This window comes from Cryptomeria japonica, unplaced genomic scaffold (genome assembly GCF_030272615.1).
Source record: "Cryptomeria japonica unplaced genomic scaffold, Sugi_1.0 HiC_scaffold_202, whole genome shotgun sequence".
Classification (NCBI taxonomy): domain Eukaryota; kingdom Viridiplantae; phylum Streptophyta; class Pinopsida; order Cupressales; family Cupressaceae; genus Cryptomeria; species Cryptomeria japonica.
Genome location: NW_026729024.1, coordinates 67,501 through 82,500, shown reverse-complemented (window position 1 = coordinate 82,500; position 15,000 = coordinate 67,501). Strand labels below are relative to the sequence as shown.

At 60.1% G+C, this 15,000-nt stretch overlaps 1 non-coding gene across 1 annotated transcript; it reads left to right on the top strand.

The window, feature by feature from the left end:
- The first annotated feature begins 11,249 nt into the window (after positions 1–11,249).
- On the top strand, positions 11,250–11,368 carry LOC131868284 (5S ribosomal RNA). The gene has a single exon (XR_009366750.1). It is a non-coding gene; the product is annotated as a 5S ribosomal RNA (ribosomal RNA).
- The last annotated feature ends 3,632 nt before the right edge of the window (positions 11,369–15,000 follow it).

Here is a 15,000-nt window from a genome sequence, read left to right as displayed (position 1 = left end):
GGGCGCGCTTGGGGCGACTACCAGTGCCAACCCCTTATCCCGCGACGCGTCCGACAAAGAGAACGTTCCAAGGCGGCAGAGGAGGTTACCAGCCGAAGGATGCAGTAGCAATAACAGGTATAGTTCCGCGGCGGCCGAGAAGACTCACCGCATAGGAATCGGGATGCGAGGCGAGGGATGCGGCGGGAAGGCCCCGACGGCTAAACGGAAGAGGCTGCAGGGCCGCCTCGGAATGGTCCAAGCATCGGATGCGATTGGGACGACTACCAGTGCCAACCCCTTATCCCGCGATGCGTCCGATACACAGATAGTTCCAAGGCGGCCGAGGAGCCTCACCGCATATCAATCGGGGTGCGAGGCGAGGGATGGGGCGGGAAGGCCCCAACGGCTAGACGGAAGAGGCTTCAGGGCCACCTCGGAATGGTCCAAGCATCGGACGCGCTTGGGGCGACTGCCAGTGCCAACCCCTTATCCCGCGATGCGTCCGATACACAGATGGTTCCAAGGCGGCCGAGGAGCCTCACCGCATAGCAATCGGGGGTGCGAGGCGAGGGATGGGGCGGGAAGGCCCCAACGGCTAGACGGAAGAGGCTTCAGGGCCGCCTAGGAATGGTCCAAGCATCGGACACGCTTGGGGCGACTACCAGTGACAGCCCCCTATCCCGCGATGCGTCCGATACGAAGATGGTTCCAAGGCGGCCGAGGAGCCTCACCGCATAGCAATCGGGGTGCGAGGTGGGGGATGCGGCGAGATGGCCCCAACGGCTAGACGGAAGAGGCCACAGGGCCGCGTCGGAATAGTCCAAGCATCGGACGCGCTTGGGGCGACTACCAGTGACAACCCCTTATCCCGCGATGCGTCCGATACGAAGATAGTTCCAAGGCGGCCGAGGAGCCTCACCGCATAGCAATCGGGGTGCGAGGTGGGGGATGCGGCGAGATGGCCCCAACGGCTAGACGGAAGAGGCTGCAGGGCCGCCTCGGAATAGTCCAAGCATCGGACGCGCTTGGGGCCACTACCAGTGACAACCCCTTATCCCGCGATGCGTCCGATACGAAGATAGTTCCAAGGCGGCCGAAGAGCCTCACCGCATAGCAATCGGGGTGCGAGGTGGGGGATGCGGCGAGATGGCCCCAACGGCTAGACGGAAGAGGCCACAGGGCCGCCTCGGAATAGTCCAAGCATCGGACGCGCTTGGGGCGACTACCAGTGACAACCCCTTATCCCGCGATGCGTCCGATACGAAGATAGTTCCCAGGCGGCCGAGGAGCCTCACCGCATAGCAATCGGGGTGCGAGGCGAGGGATGCGGCCCCCAAAGGCTAGACGGAAGAGGCTGCAGGGCTGCCTCGGAATAGTCCAAGCATCGGACGCGCTTGGGGCGACTACCACTGCCAACCCCTTATCCCGCGATGCGTCCGATACACAGATAGTTCCGAGGCGGCCGAGGAGGTGGGGGATGCAGCGAGATGGCCCCAACGGCTAGACGGAAGAGGCTGCAGGGCCGCCTCGGAATAGTCCAAGCATCGGACGCGCTTGGGGCGACTACCAGTGACAACCCCTTATCCCGCGATGCGTCCGATACACAGATAGTTCCGAGGCGGCCAAGGAGCCTCACCGCATAGCAATCGTGGTGCGAGGTGGGGGATGCGGCGAGATGGCCCCAACGGCTAGACGGAAGAGGCTGCAGGGCCGCCTCGGAATGGTCCAAGCATCGGATGCGCTTGGGGCGACTACCACTGCCAACCCCTTATCCCGCGATGCGTCCGATACACAGATAGTTCCAAGGCGGCCGAGGAGCCTCACAGCATAGCAATCGGGGTGCGAGGCGAGGGATGCGGCGAGAAAGCCCCAACGGCTAGAGGGAAGAGGCTTCAGGTCCGCCTCGGAATGGTCCAAGCATCGGACGCGCTTGGGGCGACTACCAGTGACAACCCCTTATCCCGCGACGCGTCCGATACACAGATAGTTCCAAGGCGGCCGAGGAGCCTCACCGCATAGCAATCGGGGTGCGAGGCGAGGGATGCGGCGAGAAGGACCCAACGGCTACACGGAAGAGGCTTCGGGGCCGCCTCGGAATGGTCCAAGCATCGGACGCGCTTGGGGCGACTACCAGTGACAACCCCTTATCCCGCGACGCGTCCGATACACAGATAGTTCCAAGGCGGCCGAGGAGCCTCACCGCATAGCAATCGGGGTGCGAGGCGAGGGATGCGGCGAGAAGGACCCAACGGCTACACGGAAGAGGCTTCGGGGCCGCCTCGGAATGGTCCAAGCATCGGACGCGCTTGGGGCGACTACCAGTGACAACCCCTTATCCCGCGACGCGTCCGATACACAGATAGTTCCAAGGCGGCCGAGGAGCCTCACCGCATAGCAATCGGGGTGCGAGGCGAGGGATGCGGCGAGAAGGACCCAACGGCTAGACGGAAGAGGCTTCGGGTCCGCCTCGGAATGGTCCAAGCATCGGACGCGCTTGGGGCGACTACCAGTGACAACCCCTTATCCCGCGACGCGTCCGATACACAGATAGTTCCAAGGCGGCCGAGGAGCCTCACCGCATAGCAATCGGGGTGCGAGGCGAGGGATGCGGCGAGAAGGACCCAACGGCTAGACGGAAGAGGCTTCGGGTCCGCCTCGGAATGGTCCAAGCATCGGACGCGCTTGGGGCGACTACCAGTGACAACCCCTTATCCCGCGACGCGTCCGATACACAGATAGTTCCAAGGCGGCCGAGGAGCCTCACCGCATAGCAATCGGGGTGCGAGGCGAGGGATGCGGCGAGAAGGACCCAACGGCTAGACGGAAGAGGCTTCGGGTCCGCCTCGGAATGGTCCAAGCATCGGACGCGCTTGGGGCGACTACCAGTGACAACCCCTTATCCCGCGACGCGTCCGATACACAGATAGTTCCGAGGCGGCCGAGGAGCCTCACCGCATAGCAATCGGGGTGCGAGGCGAAGGATGCGGCGAGAAGGACCCAACGGCTAGACGGAAGAGGCTTCGGGTCCGCCTCGGAATGGTCCAAGCATCGGACGCGCTTGGGGCGACTACCAGTGACAACCCCTTATCCCGCGACGCGTCCGATACACAGATAGTTCCAAGGCGGCCGAGGAGCCTCACCGCATAGCAATCGGGGTGCGAGGCGAGGGATGCGGCGAGAAGGACCCAACGGCTAGACGGAAGAGGCTTCAGGGCCGCCTCGGAATGGTCCAAGCATCGAACGCGCTTGGGGCGACTACCAGTGACAACCCCTTATCCCGCGACGCGTCCGATACACAGATAGTTCCGAGGCGGCCGAGGAGCCTCACCGCATAGCAATCGGGGTGCGAGGCGAGGGATGCGGCGAGAAGGACCCAACGGCTAGACGGAAGAGGCTTCAGGGCCGCCTCGGAATGGTCCAAGCATCGGACGCGCTTGGGGCGACTACCAGTGACAACCCCTTATCCCGCGACGCGTCCGATACACAGATAGTTCCGAGGCGGCCGAGGAGCCTCACCGCATAGCAATCGGGGTGCGAGGCGAGGGATGCGGCGAGAAGGACCCAACGGCTAGACGGAAGAGGCTTCAGGGCCGCCTCGGAATGGTCCAAGCATCGGACGCGCTTGGGGCGACTACCAATGACAACCCCTTATCCCGCGACGCGTCCGATACACAGATAGTTCCGAGGCGGCCGAGGAGCCTCACCGCATAGCAATCGGGGTGCGAGGCGAGGGATGCGGCGAGAAGGACCCAACGGCTAGACGGAAGAGGCTTCAGGGCCGCCTCGGAATGGTCCAAGCATCGGACGCGCTTGGGGCGACTACCAGTGACAACCCCTTATCCCGCGACGCGTCCGATACACAGATAGTTCCGAGGCGGCCGAGGAGCCTCACCGCATAGCAATCGGGGTGCGAGGCGAGGGATGCGGCGAGAAGGACCCAACGGCTAGACGGAAGAGGCTTCAGGGCCGCCTCGGAATGGTCCAAGCATCGGACGCGCTTGGGGCGACTACCGTTGCCAACCCCTTATCCCGCGATGCGTCTGATACACAGATAGTTCCGAGGCGGCCGAGGAGCCTCACCGCATAGCAATCGGGTTGCGAGGCAGATTATTGGGAAGGGAACCCCCTGGGATGCGGCTCAAGCAGTGCCCAAAGGGACTGGAATGCGGAATCACATCGAGAGACCCAAATGCTATACGAGGGCTCAAATCGAATTATCGATTTGGCCACGACATGGACGCATCGGAACGACTACCTTTGCCGAACCACTCGCAATTGCATCCATACCGAAACCAATAGACATTTCCGTTAGAGCCCTCGCATAGCATTCGGGAATCTCGCATGCCCCTCTAAATCGACCAATGCTGGCGCTCAATGAAAATCCGAGCGCTACCACCGTTCGAGCGCCAGCATTGGTCGAGTTAGAGGGGCACGGGGGAGAATGCTCCAGTCAACACCTCCCCTATATAAGTTATTTGTCCGATTCTCGCACAACCGTAGTCTGCCTCGTCGAATCAAACAACGGTCCCAGATTCCGACTTCCGTTCCGTAGAGACCCAAAAGCTAGATGGAGGCTCGCAAGAAAGAGAGTCGGCGCATAGCAATCGGGTTTCTCGAACGTTTAGGGACCGAGCTCACTTGCGGATAGGGCAAAATCCGCCAAGCAACCCAAAAGCTAGACGGGGGCTCGAATCGAATCGCCTAGGCGGCCACAACAACGACGTGTTGGATCGACTACCAGTGCCAAACCATTCAGCAAGACTAGTCTGTGTCGAGGCCGGATAGAGATTCTCAGAGAGCGCCCGCATAGCATTTAGGAGACCTGCCGCGTCCCTCACACTCGACAAATGGTGGTGCACGTTTATAAATCCGAGCGATCCCAACCCTTTCAAGCACCAACATCGGTCGAGATAGAGGGGCACGGAGGGGGCTGCGTGAGACAACACAGTCCCCTATATAAGTTATTTGTCCGATTCTCACACATCCGAAGAATGGTCATCAAATCGGACAACAGCCCAAACTTCCGACTTCCGTCCCAGAAAGCCCAAGAGCTATCTAAAACGTTCATGGCCGGAACTCGATCGCGGCTATACCAGTCCGCCAAGCAACCCAAAAGCTAGACTGGAGCTCTAGTCGAATCACCTCTGTGGCCATTGCAAGGACGTGTTGGAGCGACTACCATTGCCGAACCATTCCGCAGGTCGAGTCCATACCAAGGCCGCATAGAGATTCACGATGAGCTCCTGCATAGCAATCAGGAGACTTGCCGTGTCCATCACAATCGATAAATCCTGGTGCAAGATTTTTGCATCCGAGCGCTCCAACCAGTCGAGCACCAGCATCAATCGACATAAACGGGCACGGGGGGAGGATGCTCGAGAACACTACCTCCCCTATATAAGTTATTTGTCCGATTCTCAAGCAGCCGAAGTCTGGTCATCGAATCGGGTCAAAGACCACAACTTCCGACTTTACCCACAATGCAAGTCATCGAATCGAACATCGGCCCCCGAGTCGGACTCCATGCGTATGTCAGGTCATCGGACCCAAATTCCGCCTTCCTGCGCATGGCGGGCCATCAATATCAACTCGGTCATCGGACCCAAACTCCGCCTTTTTGCGTATGGCACGCCTTCAAATCGGTCATCGGACCCAAATTCCGCCTTCCTGTGCATGGCGGGCCATCAACATCAACTCGGTCATCGGACCCAAATTCCGCCTTTCTGCGCATGGCACGCCATCAACTCGGTCATCGGACCCAAATTCCGCCTTCCTGCGCATGGCAGGTCATCGGACACAAATTCAGACCTCGCCAATATGCCTACGTATCGAATCGGTCATCGGACCCAACTTCCGACTTCATCCATACTGTAGGGTCTTTGAGGTTGGCGCGGTGCGCTCAACCCAGGGAGTCGACCCATCGAAGCATACACCTCCCCTATATAAGCTATTTGTCCGATTCCCACACCTGTGTAGTTTGCACCTCTGACCAGGACATCGACCCCAACTTCCGAACTCGACTGCAACGACGGCACCAGCGCCTTGGTGCGCACCTTGCGACGCACAGTCCCAACATTCGCCTTCCTGCACATGGCAGGTCATCGGACCCAAATTCCGACCTCGCGAGTATGCCTACATATCGAATCGGTCATCGGACCCAACTTCCGACTTCATCCATACCGTAGGGTCTTTGAGGTTGGCGCGGTGCGCTCAACCCGGGGAGTCGACCCAACGAAGCATACACCTCCCCTATATAAGCTATTTGTCCGATTCCCACACCTGTGTAGTTTGCACCTCCGATCAAGACATCGACCCCAACTTCCGAACTCGCCTCCAACGACCGAACCAGCGCCTTGGTGCGCACCTTGCAACGCACAGTGCCAACATTCGCCTTCCTGCACGTGGCAGGTCATCGGACCCAAATTCCGACCTCGCGAGTATGCCTACATATCGAATCGGTCATCGGACCCAACTTCCGACTTCATCCATACCGTAGGGTCTTTGAGGTTGGCGCGGTGCGCTCAACCCGGGGAGTCGACCCAACGAAGCATACACCTCCCCTATATAAGCTATTTGTCCGATTCCCACACCTGTGTAGCTTGCACCTCCGATCAGGACATCGACCCCAACTTCCGAACTCGACTAAAAAGACCGCACCAGCGCCTTGGTGTGCACCTTGCAACGCACAGTGTCAACATTCGCCTTCCTGCACATGGCAGGTCATCGGACCCAAATTCCGACCTCATGAGCATACCTACTAATCGAATCGGTCATCGGACCCAACTTCCGACTTCATCCATACCGTAGGGTCTTTGAGGTTGGCGCGGTGCGCTCAACCTGGGGAGTCGACCCATCGAAGCATACACCTCCCCTATATAAGCTATTTGTCCGATTCCGACACCTGTGTAGTTTGCACCTCCGCTCAGGACATCGACCCCAACTTCCGAACTCGCCTGCAACGACCGAACCAGCGCCTTGGTGCGCACCAAAAGTGCGCACTTTTGGAGGGCACTTTTGTGCGCTCCAAAGGTGCGCACTTTTGGAGGGCACTTTTCTGCGCTCCAAAGGTGCGCACTTTTGGAGGGCACTTTTTGGAGGGCACTTTTCTGCGCTCCAAAGGTGCGCACTTTTGGAGGGCACTTTTTGGAGGGCACTTTTCTGCGCTCCAAAGGTGCGCACTTTTGGAGGGCACTTTTTGGAGGGCACTTTTCTGCGCTCCAAAGGTGCGCACTTTTGGAGGGCACTTTTTGGAGGGCACTTTTCTGCGCTCCAAAGGTGCGCACTTTTGGAGGGCACTTTTTGGAGGGCACTTTTCTGCGCTCCAAAGGTGCGCACTTTTGGAGGGCACTTTTTGGAGGGCACTTTTCTGCGCTCCAAAGGTGCGCACTTTTGGAGGGCACTTTTTGGAGGGCACTTTTCTGCGCTCCAAAGGTGCGCACTTTTGGAGGGCACTTTTTGGAGGGCACTTTTCTGCGCTCCAAAGGTGCGCACTTTTGGAGGGCACTTTTGTGCACTCCAAAGGTGCGCACTTTTGGAGGGCACTTTTCCTGTGCTCCAAAGGTGCACACCTAGGTGAGCACCTTCGACCACACCTTGTAGCACACCAAACTCTGACTTTCGACTTCATCCGCAATGCAGGGTCTTTGAGGTTGGCGCAATGCGCACAACCAGGGGAGTCGACCCATCAAACCCAACACCTCCCCTATATAAGCTATTTGTCTGATTCTCATACATGCGTAGCCTGCAGGAGCAATTAGGACATCGACCCCAACTTTCGGCTTCTAAACGAAAACAAGGTCTTTGAGGTTGGTGTAATGCGAACAACTAGGGGAGTCAACCCATCAAACCCAACACCTCCCCTATATAAGCTATTTGTCTGATTCTCATACATGTGTAGTCTACAGGAGCAATTAGGACATCGACCCCAACTTTTGACTTCTTAACGAAAACAAGGTCTTTGAGGTTGACGTAATGCGCACAACCAGGGGAGTCGACCCATCAAACCCAACACCTCCCCTATATAAGCTATTTGTCCGATTCTCATACATGTGTAGCCTGCAGGAGCCATTAGGACATTGACCCCAACTTTTGACTTCTTAACGAAAACAAGGTCTTTGAGGTTGGCGTAATGCGCACAACCAAGGGAGTTGACCCATCAAACCCAACACCTCCCCTATATAAGCTATTTGTCTGATTCTCATACATGTGTAGCCTGCAACAACGATTAGGACATCCACCCCAACTTCTGAATTCGTCTGCGTTGACCGCACCAAAGGTGCACGCCTTGGTGCTCACCAAAATCCGACTTCCGACTTCTTCTGCTATGCGGGGTCTTTGAGGTTGGCGCAGTGCGCACAACCAGGGGAGTCAACCCACCGAATGCAACACCTCCCCTATATAAGCTATTTGTCTGATTCTCATACATGCGTAGACTGCAGCAATGATTAGGACATCCACCCCAACTTTTGACTTCTTAAACAAGACAGGGTCTTTGAAGTTGGTGCAGTGCACACAACCAGGGGAGTCGACCCATCAAACGCAACACCTCCCCTATATAAAGCTATTTGTCCGATTCTCATACGTGTAGTCTGCAGCAGCGATTAGGACATCGACCCCAACTTCCGAATTCGTTTGCATTGACCGCACCAAAGGTGCACGCCTTGGTGTGCACCCTGGAGTGCACTTTGGTGCTCACCTCGGTGCACACTTTGGTGTGCACCTCGGTGTGCACCAAAGGTGCGCACCTTGGAGCGCACCAAAGGTGTACACTTTGGAGCGCACCACATAGGGTCTTTGAGAGGTTGGCGCAGTGCGCACACCAAGGTGGGTGTTGAGGTGCGTGCCGAGGTGGGTGGGTGCTAGGGTGCGCTCCATGGTGGGTGCCAGGGTGGGTGCGTGCTAGGGTGGATTCCAAAGAGGGTCATAGGGTGGGTGCCAAGGTGGGTTGGTGATATAGTGGGTTCAAAGGTGGGTACTAGGGTGGGTTCCAAGGTGGGTCACAAGTTGGGTGCCAGGATGCGTGGGTGTTAGGTTGGGTGCCAAGGTGGGCTCCTGCGTGGGTGGGTGCTAGGGTGGGTTTCAAGGTGGACGCGAGGGCGGGTGCCAAGGTGGGTAACAAGTTGGGTGTTAGGATGGGTGAGTGCTAGAGTGGGTGCCAAGGTGGGTGGGTGCTAAGGTGGATGCCAAGGTGGTTCACAGGGTGGGTGGGTTCTAGGGTGAGTTCCAAGGTGGGTCACAGGTTCAGTGCTAGGGTGGGTGTCAAGGCGGGTGTCGAGGTGCCTGGGTGCTAGGGTGTGGATGCCAATGTGGGTCATAGGGTGGGTACTAGGGTGGGCTGCAATGTGGGTGCCAAGGTGGGTAACATGCTCGGTGGGTTCTAAATTGGGTGCCAGGGTGGGTGTGCACCCACCTTGCCCGAGGTGGGTGCCAAGGTGCCAGTGTGGGTGGGTGCTAAGGTGGATGCCAAGGTGGGTGAGAAGGTGGGTGATAGGTTGAGTGGTAGGATGGGTGGGTGCCAAGATGGGTCACAGGGTGGGTGCAAGGGTGGGTAGGTGCTAGGGTTGGTGTCAGGGTGGGTGGGTGCTAGGTTGGGTTCCAAGGTGGGTGCGAGGGTGAGTGTCAAGGTGGGTCACAGGTTAGGTGCTAGGATGGGTGAGTGCTAGGGTGCAAAGGTGCCAGGGTGGGTGCTAGGATGGGTCGATGCTAGGGTGAGTGGCAAGGTGGGTCCACAAGTGTCAAGGTGGGTGCCGAGGTGGGTGCCAAGTCGGCGACTGCTATGGTGGATGCCAAGGTGGGTCACGGGGTGGGTGCCAAGTTGCTAGGTTGGGTTCCAAGGTGGGTGCCAACGTGGGTGCTAGGGTGCGTGGGTTAAAGGGTGTGTCACAACGTGGGTGCCAGGATGGGTGCGCACCCACACTGGCCAAGACGGGTGCGGGTGCAAGGTTGGGTTCCAAGCCCGGTCACAGGCTGGGTGCTAGGATGGGTGGGTGCCAAGGTGGGCACCAGGGTGGGTGCACCCACCCTGGCCAAGGTGGGTCACGGGGTGGGTCCTAGGGTGGGTAACGGGGTGGGTACTAAGGTGCGTGCCAAGGTGGGTCATAGGGTGGGTGCCAAGGTGGGCACCAGGGTGGGTGTGCACCAACCCTAGCCAGGGTAGGTCACGGGGTGGTTGTCGGGGTGGGCGTCAAGGAGCCAAGGTGGGTGGCAAGTAGCCAAGTTGCGTGCCAAGGTGGGTGTCGGGGTGGGTGCCAAGGATCCAAGGTGGGTGCCAAGGAACCAAGGTGGGTGTCTGGGTGGGTGCCGAGGTGGGAGCCAGGGTGGGTCCCAAGGTGAGTGCAAAGGTGGGTGCCAGGGTCAAGGTGAGTGCCAATGTGGGTTCCAAGGTGCCAGGGTCAGGGTGAGTGCCAATGTGGGTTCAAAGGTGCTAAGTTGGGTGCGAGGTTGGGTGCGAGGGTGGGTGGGTGCCAAGGTGTGCTAGGTGGAAGCCCGGGTGGGTCGGCATCCCATGGGTGTCGAGTTGGGTGCCTGATGGGTGCTTCTTGTCAAGTTTTAGTCGTCGGGACTCATTTCGAGCCTTAGAGGTCGTTTCTTGTCCGGTTGCCCTGTCTTCGACCTGGGAACCCAATTTTGGTCCTCGGGTCCCATTTTTTTTTGTCTCGCATCCCACTTTTGGCCTGTGGCCTTTTCGGGGTCGATTCTCGTTTTGGGCATCAGAGCATGTTTCTTCTCCTAAAACCCAATATTTGTTTATTAAGTCTCGGAACACATTTTTGTTCTCGTGGACCCATCATGGGTCTTGGAACGCATTTGTGGTCCTTGGGTCCCATTTTGCATCCCGAAACTTGTGTTTTGGTGCTTGATCCCTATTTTGGGTGCCCACCTTGCACCAAGTGCGCACCCGGGGCAAACCGAGCGCCTTGGTGCACCGGGGCAAGATCGAGCGTGCACCCGAGGCGCCCCGAACATGCACCAAGGTGCACTCGGCCCACATGTGAGCGCAGGTCGTTGCGCCCGAGGTGGTGTGTGGGCACCGCGTTGCAGACGGGACACTGCACGCACACGACGCCCCCTCCAGGTGCACGCACGTAGGCCGGGCCGGGTGCACACCCGACGCCCTAGCAAGGTGCGCGCACCCGGGCAGGGCTCACACTTGGCGAACGGGGCGCACTTCGCGAGGGAGGGTGTGCACCTCGACGGGGGTGGGTGGCCGGGGTGGATTCGCACGTGGGTCGCGGTTTGCTAAGTACACACTGCGACAAGCTCATAACGGGTGCGATCATACCAGCATTAGTGCACCAGATCCCATCAGAACTCCGCAGTTAAGCGCGCTTGGGCCGGAGTAGTACTGGGATGGGTGACCTCCCGGGAAGTCCCGGTGTTGCACCCTTTTTTAGTTTTTCGCCGGGCGTCGCAATGCTATTTGAATAAACCTTTTGCCCGTTTGCGTTCTCGTCGGGGCCGGGCCGGGCCGGGGTGCGCTGCCCGCACTACCGCGCGCGCGGGGGCGACACCGAGCGCGCACCCGAGGCGCCCCGAGCACACAGGCCACGGTGCAACCCGGGCGTTGTGCGCGCACCCCGGTGCGCCCGAGGTGCTGCGCGCGCACCCAGGTGAAATCGGTGTGCACCTCGGCCAGTGCGCGCTCGGTCGAGTCGCGCACGTTGGCCAAGGTGCACGGTGATGTTTCTTACTCTAAGGTTCCGCACCAGACGCCCGGGACAGGTGAGCGAAGCTGGGCGGGGCCGGGTGCGCGGCCGGGGCAGGTGCACGCAGCTGGAGAGAGCTTTGGAGCACACTTCGGAGCGCACCAATGATGCGCTCCATTCAAAAGTTTCCTGAAAAGGCAAAAAAAGTTGAGATTATAGAATTTCCCACTTGAGAGATTGTAAAAAAAAAAAATTTAAAATGAAGGAAACGCGGGTGCCAAGGTGTGCGCAGCCCAGCCAAGGTGTGCGCACCAAGGCGCCCACCCTGGCGAAGGTGCACGCAAGGTGCGCACCCGAGGCAAACCGGACAATTAACCCAACTTTCGACTTCGCGCGCACCTTGGAGCGCACTTCGGAGCGCTCCTTGGTGCGCACCAATCTTGGGCACCTCGGAGTGCACCATGGCGCCCACCAAGGTGCGCACCCGGGGCAAACCGAGCTCCGACTTCGTGCGCACCTTGGAGCGCACGAAAGGTGCGCACCATGGCGCCCACCAAGGTGCGCAGCCCAGCCAAGGCGTGCGCATCAAGGTGCGCACCCTGGCGAAGGTGCGCACCCGGGGCAAACCGAGCTCCGACTTCGTGCGCACCTTGGAGCGCACAAAAGGTGCGCAACCCAGCCAAGGTGTGCGCACCCCGGTCAAACCGAGCTCCGAATCGTGCGCACCAGAGGTGCACGCCATCGTGCGCACCTTGGAGCACACTTCGGAGCCCTCCTTGGTGCGCGCCGATGTTGCGCACCTCGGAGCGCACCCGGGGAAAACAATGCAATTAACCCGACTTTCGACTTCGTGGGCACCTCGGAGCGCTCTCGGGTTCGCACCTCGGAGCACACCGAGGTGCGCACCTTTGATGCGCTGCCTTCACCAATTTCCAGAAAAGGCAAGAAAACATTGAGAAGGTGTGCGCACCGAGGTGCCCACCCTGGCGAAGGTGCACGCGAGGTGCGCACCCGGGGCAAACCGGGCTCCGACTTCGTGCACGCCGCACCTTGGAGCACACTTCGGAGCGCTCCTTGGTGCGCACCAGGGCGCGCAACCCAGCCGAGGTGCCCACCCCGGCGAAGGTGCACGCGAGGTGCGCACCCGGGGCAAACCGGGCTCCGACTTCGTGCACGCCATGGTGCCCACCGCGGCGAAGGTGCACGCGAGGTGCGCACCCGGGGCAAACCGGGCTCCGACTTCGTGCACGCCGCACCTTGGAGCACACTTCGGAGCGCTCCTTGGTGCGCACCATGGTGCCCACCAGGGCGCGCAACCCCGCCGAAGGTGCACGCGAGGTGCGCACCCGGGGCAAACCGGGCTCCGACTTCGTGCACGCCGCACCTTGGAGCACACTTCGGAGCGCTCCTTGGTGCGCACCATGGTGCCCACCAGGGCGCGCAACCCCGCCGAAGGTGCACGCGAGGTGCGCACCCGGGGCAAACCGGGCTCCGACTTCGTGCACGCCATGGTGCGCACCGCGGCGAAGGTGCGCACCCGGGGCAAACCGGGCTCCGACTTCGTGCACGCCGCACCTTGGAGCACACTTCGGAGCGCTCCTTGGTGCGCACCAGGGCGCGCAACCCAGCCGAGGTGCCCACCCCGGCGAAGGTGCACGCGAGGTGCGTACCCGGGGCAAACCGGGCTCCGACTTCGTGCACGCCGCACCTTGGAGCACACTTCGGAGCGCTCCTTGGTGCGCACCATGGTGCCCACCAGGCCGCGCAACCCAGCCAAGGTGTGCGCACCAAGGTGCACGCGAGGTGCGCACCCGGGGCAAACCGGGGTCCGACTTCGTGCACGCCGCACCTTGGAGCACACATCGGGGCGCTCCCGGGTTCGCACCGGCGTTGCGCACCGTGGTGGGCACCTCGGAGCACACCAAGGTGGGCAGCGAGGTGCGCACCTTTGATGCGATGCCTTCACTAATTTCCATAAAAGGCAAAAAAAAAACGAGATTTTAAAATTTCCGTTTTGAAAGATAGTGAGAAAAAGGGAATGCTGGTGCCATCTTGAGCCCGCCCTGGTGCGCAGCCCAGCCAAGGTGTGCGCACCAAGGTGCCCACCCTGGCGAAGGTGCGCGCCCGGGCAATTAACCCAACTTCCAACTTCGCGCGCGCCAGGGTGGGAGCGCACCCAACAACCGGGCCTGGGAAGAGCCAATGCGAGAAACCCCACCAAACGCTCTGACAAAAAAAGAGGGGGCGCTCCAGTAACCCCGCTTCGGAGCGCACCCTGGGCAAACCCAGCCAAGGTGCCCACCCCGGCCAAGGTGCAGGCGAGGTGCGCACCCGGGGCAAACCGGGCTCCGACAACGTGCACGCCGCACCTTGGAGCACACTTCGTAGCGCTCCCGGGTGCGCACCTCAGAGCACACCAAGGTGGGCAGCGAGGTGCGCACCTTTGATGCGCTGCCTTCACTAATTTCCAGAAAAGGCAAAAAAAAAAGGAGATTTTAAAATTTCCGTTTTGAAAGATAGTGAAAAAAACGGAACGCGCGTGCCATCTTGAGCCCGCCCTGGTGCGCAGCCCAGGTAAGGTGCCCACCCTGGCAAAGGTGCGCACCCGGGCAATTAACCCTACTTCCGACTTCGTGCGCGCCAGGGTGGCAACCGGGCCTCGGAAGAGCCAATGCGAGAAACCCCACCAAACGCTCCGACAAAAAAAGAGGCGGCGCTCCAATAACCCCGCTTCGGAGCGCAGCCGGGGCAAACCCAGCCAAGGTGCCCACCCCGACGAAGGTGCACGCGAGGTGCGCACCCGGGGCAAACCGGGCTCCGACAACGTGCACGCAGCACCTTGGAGCACACTTCGAAGCACTCCCGGGTGCCCACCGGCGTTGCGCACCGTGGTGGGCAGCGAGGTGCGCACCTTTGATGCGCTGCCTTCACTAATTTCCAGAAAAAGGCAAAAAAAAATGAGATTTTAAAATTTCCGTTTTGAAAGATAGTGAAAAAAAAGGAACGCGGGTGCCATCTTGAGCCCGCCCTGGTGCGCAGCCCAGGCAAGGCATGCGCACCAAGGTGCCCACCCGAGGTGCACACCCGGGGCAAACCGGGCTCCGACTTCGTGCAGGCCGCACCTTGGAGCACACTTCGGAGCGCTCCTTGGTGCGCACCATGGTGCCCACCAGGGCGCGCAACCCAGCCAAGGTCTGCACACCAAGGTGCCCACCCCGGCGAAGGTGCACGCGAGGTGCGCACCCGGGGCAAACCGGGCTCCGACTTCGTGCACGCCATGGTGCCCACCGCGGCGAAGGTGCACGCGAGGTGCGCACCCGGGGCAAACCGGGCTCCGACTTCGTGCACGCCGCACCTTGGAGCACACTTCGGA